Raw genomic sequence first — 7,287 nt, 5'->3', positions numbered from 1 at the left:
AAAAATCCCCCGTGCTGGCCTTGGAGGAGCACGGAGGAAGGAACTCCATGAACCTGGAGCTGCAAATGAGGGAAAGAGGCTGTGGAAGATGGGCAAACATCTAAAACAGGACTGAGGACACAGGTTTTCTGCCCTGGGATGTGGGGGGACACGTGGGAACCTGTACAGGCTATGGGACAGCTAAAAGCCAACCTGCAAGCTCTGTCTTCCTTTCAGCTCTCTCTGGGACACTTTGGATTCATCCAATCTGGGAGGAAAACCCTGAAAAATGTTTAGGACCATGAGAAGTCACGTTCCTGACAGGACTCACACCTCTGGTATGTTGTTTCCATTCCTTTGGTATTGCCTGTTAGATTATGCCACAATATTAATGTATTAATATATTCATAGAATGTCAACATTTATATAGAATACAATTAGTGTTTTAATATAAAAGCCAAGATGAAATGAATCAACATGACATTTGGAACAAAACCTTTTGACACTACTGAAATGAAAAAACCTTGTGGGAGAGGTTTTACCCATCCTTCCCCCACTCCCACTCCCACTCCCAGCTCTTCCACTCCAGATGTGGGGTCAGGCTTCACGTGGCCACAGGTGATAAGAAAGTCATCTTGGCACTGACCACATTTAAGTCATTTTGCTTGAAGAAACACAGGTAACTCTCACTTGAGCTGGATCCCAGTTTACTCAAGGAACAGGTCAGAGGGCAGGAGGTGTCCGTTTTTCCGTGGCCCCTGATTTTTATCCCAAAACTCCATTTTCTATTTTCTCGGTTAAAATATTTTCTAATTTTTTGCCCAAACCTGTCTTCATTTTGCCATGAAATCCCACCTAGAAATCTCCTCAGAGTCTAGAAGCCCATCCTGAAGCTTGTCTGTCCCCCCCTGTGGCACAGCCTCACACTTGTGACATTTCAGCAGCTATGAAATCCCACACCCCAGGCAACCCTTTAGCTCTGCTCTTCCTTTCTTTTGCTTTCTTCACCATTTGAACCATGACCTGAAGTTTCCAGGAATTTGTTCTGCTCAATAGAAAATCTCACGCAGCCCAAACATGATTTTATTTTGCAAATGATTCTTCCTGGGAAATGCAGGGAAAGATAAAGCCCTTTTTTCCTCCCCCCCAGAAGCCAAGATGGAATAGGTTACAATCCAGTCTTGTTGGATGGGAGGCTGAGGTACACAAAGAATTAAAGATAAGTGTTTCATAGCAAAATATTGAGATTTATTTCTATACAAATATAGGTAGCAGGAGCTCAGATTTCTTTTCAGCTGTACGGGTTTTGTACCACCAGGAGAGCCCAAGGGGATGAATCCAGAGGTTCCATGGTGAGCAGGAGGACCCAGACTTGGCAGTTTCTTGTGCTGACCACCTGGTAATTTTGACCATTTTCTTAGGTTCTCACACACATTAATCTGGGGATCTGGTTTGGGACAGCCTTTGTCTGCAAGGCTGAGAGTTCCTGTGCCAGACATCCATAAACCATGGATGTGCAGAGGTTCCAGAGGCAGAGCAGGGCTCCTGATGCCTCTTGGAGCCTCAGTGCCTGCAAGCACAGACATTCCAGCTGGGAAAGACACAAGAAAGGAACTGCTGGAACATTCCTGTTTGCTCTGCACCAGCAGCAAAAACCCTTGGTGTGGGCATGGCTTTCCCTGAACTGTCCTCATTATTTGTATTAATTTCTTCTCAGCCAAAGCTCTCTGAGTGGATCCCCAAGTTTGAACCCCCCCAGCTGACTGTGATTGCATTTGCATACATGACATCCAGATACAGAAGGATTTAATCAAAATGTGGCTGCCAAGTGAGGACCTGTGAGTGGAGGTTCGTTAGAAAATCATTATTAAAGCCCTTCCAGACTGGCAAACTTCAGAATTAAAAGTGAGATTATTTTTTTCACAGTCCCATTGAATATTTTCAGTCATTTCAGATGCAAGAGCCAAAAAAATAAATCAATGCCAGCTTGCAGAAATATGAGTTGGTAGAATGGTTATTATTATTATTTATTGGATTGCAGGGAGGGGGGATCTTGGGGAGTTTGTCTTGATGTGTGAGTTACAGGAGCACGAGCTCTGGAAGGGGAGGGTGAAGGGAGAGGCATTCACATTCAGGGCACTGCTCCACTTTCTCCCCATCAGATTGAATTTCTGTAGAAGGAGAAATGAAGGAAAAGCTGAACAGATCTCTACAAGTGCAGCTGCAAGCAGAGGGCTGAGGTTCAGATTCACTCACCACCAAAGGTTCTACTGGTGCTCAGCACCAGTCCCAGACTGGGAGGGGCTGGATACCCTCACCTGAATGGTTCCAAGCAGGTGGAATCTGTGGGGCCACAGTAAAACTGGTTGTAGGCATCTGGAGAGGGTTAGATGGACACAGAGCCACAGGGAGGCAGATCTCTGGTATTTCTGGTGTTTTTTTGGTGCAGGTACCTCTTATCTCTCACACCTGGAAGAGTGTTTCATGGCCCCCCCAGAGCTGGGGGAAAGCTAAGAGGGGAAGGGGATGGTAGGGGAGCCCCTTGGTGAGACCAAATCAAGTTAAATCACCTTAATGGTTTTGCTTAAACACTCATTTGCCAAAATTCTCTCACCAGGGCTGTCTTCAGATAAAGGAAGAAGAAATCCAGCAAAATGAGTTCTCCACAGGAAAGGGAAGAGAATGGGTGAGGTTTGTATGGACTCTGCTGTGGGCACATCTTGTTATTGAGATAACTGGGCAGCACTGGGCTGACAGTGATGGGATGAGAGATGGATGGATGGGGGGATGGATGGATGGATGGATGGATGGATGGGGGGATGGATGGATGGATGGATGGGTGTGTGAATGGATGGATGGATGGATGGATGGATGGATGGATGGATGGATGTGCCTATCTGGAAATGCTCCCAACACTTCCTTTACCCACAAACATGATCTGTGAATGCAGCTGTGGTAATTTTGAAACATTAATAAATATTTCAGAAAAGATAAGGATGGAATTGTCTGGTAGGGGAGGTTGTTGGTCCCCTTTGTGAAAGCTGATGAAGGTCACAAGCACAGAAATGATAAGACAAGCAGTGAATGTGGAGAGATGGCTCCAAACCAGGTTGAGGCCAGAGTTGTTTTGATACAGCAGAGCTCCCACAACAGCCTAAAATGACTGAGAAGCAAATATTTCTCTTCAGCAGCTGTAAATCTTTTACTACCAGATATTATGGGTGCTGGAGACCCATCAGCTGTAGCCCAGAAAAACCCCCTCTGTATCAAGCATTTCAGTGGGAGCTCTCCTGAAGGAAAATCCAGGGGGATGTAGGAATAACAGATACCAGCCCTTGGTTAAACTAAAAAGTCAGATGAGCCAAAAGGCATGAAAACTCCTAATTCTGCACAGTGCTGGAGGGTCCAGAGGGTTTGTTTCACTCCCCTTCTCCCACTGTTTTTCATCCCTTCACAGTTCAGCAAGGCCAGCCAGAGACAAGCTTGTGTTACTGAGCTTTAACCCTTCATCTTTAATCCATGGACTGCGTTGATCATTAATGTAATGTAGGAATAAAAACTCATCAAAACTCCATCCTAGCTCTGACAGACCATGCTGGACCTCAGGGGAGCATCTGGGGGACCTGGTGTCCCATGGGAAGGAGATTTCTCCAGAGCCTGTCCCACCATCACACTGTGGGTTCCAAGGTTTTCCAAGAACTGGAGAGCAACTGGTTTGGTGATTATTCAAGTAGGAGTTTTGTTGAGTGCTGGCCAGAAGCTTATTGAATAAGAAAAGCCTCAGAGGACTGGTGGGGCAGTCCCAAAGCTGAATGTAATTACCACCTTATTTCTAAATTAATATTTTGTTAGGGGCTTGGGATAGAGTTGACTTTCCCTCCCCCACCCTCACCACAGAGCTGGTTCAGCCTTCAGGTTTTACTGCAGAGGTCTGAGATTGTTCAAACCTGCAGAAGTTGGGACCCTTTAAAATCAGAGGGCAAAAAATAAAAAAAAATAAAAAAAAAAAAGGGAGGGGGAAGGAAAAATAGCTGGGAATGGGTGAACACCATATAAATAGCAGTAAAACTGTTAAATCTATTTGCATTTCACACCCAATAATTTTAGACTCCACCTCGAGAGCACTGCTTGAAAGTCAGCACTTTTAATTGTCCAGTAAATTTCCTTTCAGACAGCTGCTTCATAAACTGCTGTTGCCTGCACAGTGAGAAAAAACAGATAACTGATTTATCCTGGGATGGAGACCAAAAATGGCCATTCCTGTGCCACTGCTTCCCCCCTCTGTTTCCCTTAAATCAGCTCTGGGGGGGTCATTTGCTCCCAGCTCTAGAAGCTGTCCCCAGGCTCAGCAGCCCCAACCTCCCCAGCTGAGATGTTCCCTGCCCACCATAATCTGGAGAGGTCCCTGGAAGGTCCAAAGCCCCCCCTGCCCATCACCCCCCCTCACTGCAGGACCTTGGAATCTCCCCACCTCCCCCTCCTTTGCCTGCAGCCAGGGATGCAGCAGCAAAATGCTTGGGGGGGTAGGGGGGGTGCTACTGCTGACAAGCAATTTTATTTTTTTTAAACCTGCTGCTTAATAATTACTGCTTCCTTATTCACTTTAAGAGGTCCTCTGTGATCACAAACAGATCTATTTACCAGCTAATGTTTGGATAGGTACAGTAAAGCAACCACCAGCCTCATCTATTGATGCATGTGTTTTATCATGCATTTAATAGTCTTATTTCTCCATAATGAACGAGTCCTCCAGTGGGAAATAAATTGAAATGCCAGTTTGGGGATCAATCAGTGCATGCATTCAGCCTCTGTAATGGGAAGGTTCATGTTCTGGAGTGAGGGTGTTTGTCTGGAATGGTTTGGCTGCAGTTGGTTACTGCAGGTTTGGGCTTTGGTAAGGTTGAGGTCTAGGAAATATTTTTTTAATAGAAAAAAAATCAGAGCTGAAAGGAAATATAACCAAAATACTCCTGGCCCTGAATGGTCAAGATGCTCTTTCCCATCACCTGTGCTTGTGAGATGTTTCCTTCAGGGAAAAGACCTGGAATGCAGTGCCAAGGGGAGCTTGTTTGCTGCCAAATAAGAGGAGTCCTGCTTGAGGCTCAGTCACTGAAACATTCCATTTGCTTTCAGGCCAGCAGCTGACCAGAGGACCAGAGAACATTCCCACCAGAGCAATTCCACCCAAATTAGAGGGTGGGCACTTCAGGACCTACCAGGTGGGCAGCAGAGGAGAACTCCCTGCAGGCTGGAGGTGACACGGGAGCCTTCATCCTGCCCTGGGTGGGCTGAGGGGAGGCCTGGGGGAACCTGACTTTATTTCCAGGGTGTTCTGTAGACCTCATCCAAAGATCCTTTGAAGCCATGAGGTTTCCTTTTTGCTTTCACTGGGTTGCACTGGGCGTCCAGTCAGAGCAGGGATGCTGAAGGGGCTCAGGATCAGAGGGTCAGTGACAGCTTCAAGGTGAGTTTGGGTCCCTTTGCCTTCCTTGGGGCAGAGACTTGTCCTTGGGGTAGGGTTCATCCCATGTAACCCATCCCACCAAACGTGGGCTTCCTCCAGAGTCAACAAAGAGAGATGAGCAAAAGGAGAGGGGATTCACCTCTCCAGATTCCCCCAAATCCTTTCTGAGCCCTCAAGGGGGGGTCCCAACCTTCATCCAGACCCACCCCAGCAGCTGGTGAGGAGCACAGGGATTACTCTGAGTGTCAGCTCTGAGTGTGAACTTCAGCCAAAGAGGTGATGTTCAAAGTTCATTTGCCATAAAACATTTCCAAGTCCTTTTTTTTGTGCTTTTACAAGGAGAGCTTTAAGGGGTTGTGCTGGAGGGGTCTGTGGCAGCACCAGCTCTCTCATCGGGGTGATGGATGTCACTTCCTGGTGGTAAAATGAGATGAATGAGGTTTATCTGCCAGGCTGCTGGGCTCGGGGTGGAGGGAGAGCTCAGCAAGGGCAGGGCAGTGGCTGTGATGGGGGGGAGGCTCTGGGGTTATTCCTCTCCTCAGCCTTTATCACTCAGGTTTCAAGGCTGGGGAGAAATCTGTCAGGGCAGGTGTCAGGGATTGAATGGAGCATCCCCAGGAGTGGGTGAGCCTCCTGCCAGTGAGTACCCTTGAAAAGAGCTGTTCCAAAGGCTGGGGAAGGGAGGGCTGGGAGGAGGATGGATGGAAAGAGCTCTTCCTGCGGCTTGGGGAATATTGATCTTGTCATTAATAATGTGATGGACCTTAAGTGAGATTCAGGTGTCGGTGCCAAGGCAGGGTATTTCTGTCAGAAATGACCCAGCAGGCAAGTTGAGACATTAAGCAGGGTGGAGGGGACAGAGGGAGAAGGAGACAGAGGTTCTTGGGAGCCTGAGCCTTGGGAGAGGGAGGGAGGGAGGGAGGGAGATGGTTTCCCCTTGGGCTGAGGCTCAAGGGAAGTTCAGTGTCTCCCCAAACTGCAGAACTCTCAACACAAATGCAATGAGAGCCCTCATTTCCTGACAAGTAATTGCAGTGTCTTTTGCAAGGCTGCATGCTGACCTCTCCCTCCCTCACACCAGGACCTGAGAGGTTTGTGCAGCCTTCCCCATTCCTTTGTTTGGAACATTTCTCATTTTTAGTGTCATTTTCCTTGACTCCTGGGAGTTATTTTCACACAGTACAAAATTAAGATTTTTTTTTTTCTTCTTACATCCCTGAAAAATTTTCAGGTTTTCTTTGCTCCTAGAAAAAAAAACAACACCAAACCTAAAACCAAACCAAAACCTAACCCCACAGTATCTCTTTAAAAAGCAGTGTTTTTATGTCATGCTGCTCTTGTCCCATAGTGCTAGGTGGTATTTGTTGAGTCAGGGCCCTGAAGGCTCTCGAGTAGCAAAATCCTGACCCCTAAATGGGGATGAGACCTGCCCAGGAAGCAGAGCTCCCAGTCCTCCAGGTCCTCCCAGTGGTTTGGGTACAGGGCATCAGCATCTTCCTTGCAGCAGCTTGGGGTAGGGCCAAGCCCTGGGTTTTCTGGTGAAGGGCACAAAGAGATCCCCTCCCTGTGCCCACAGAACCCAAACTGTCATTCATTATGCTCTAAATTCCTGATTTGCAGCTGTTTAATTTTAGCTTTTATTTGCTGGAAGGATGGGCAGAGGTTCTTATCCCAGGTGCTGAGTGATCTGTTCTGACTGCCTGACTGAATGCTGAGCATCTCTTCTGCATCTTCCTCTAACTTCTCACCAGCCTCCAGGTATCCTGGTGGAATATTACATCCCCTTCCTCTGCCAATCCAGTTTTCTTGGTTAAAAGATAAGGAACTGGGGATAATTAGTTGAG

General features: G+C 47.2%; 1 long non-coding RNA gene across 1 annotated transcript; it reads left to right on the top strand.

The window, feature by feature from the left end:
- Nucleotides 1-25: 25 nt before the first annotated feature.
- Nucleotides 26-5,716, top strand: LOC139805561 (uncharacterized). Its single transcript, XR_011729867.1, has 4 exons — nucleotides 26-317; nucleotides 1,697-1,817; nucleotides 2,597-2,674; nucleotides 5,118-5,716. It is a non-coding gene; the product is annotated as an uncharacterized lncRNA (long non-coding RNA).
- Nucleotides 5,717-7,287: the final 1,571 nt, after the last annotated feature.

This window comes from Heliangelus exortis, chromosome 20, assembly GCF_036169615.1.
Source record: "Heliangelus exortis chromosome 20, bHelExo1.hap1, whole genome shotgun sequence".
Classification (NCBI taxonomy): Eukaryota; Metazoa; Chordata; class Aves; order Apodiformes; family Trochilidae; genus Heliangelus; species Heliangelus exortis.
Note: the sequence above shows the minus strand (reverse complement) of the source record. Positions and strands in the feature narration are given on the sequence as shown.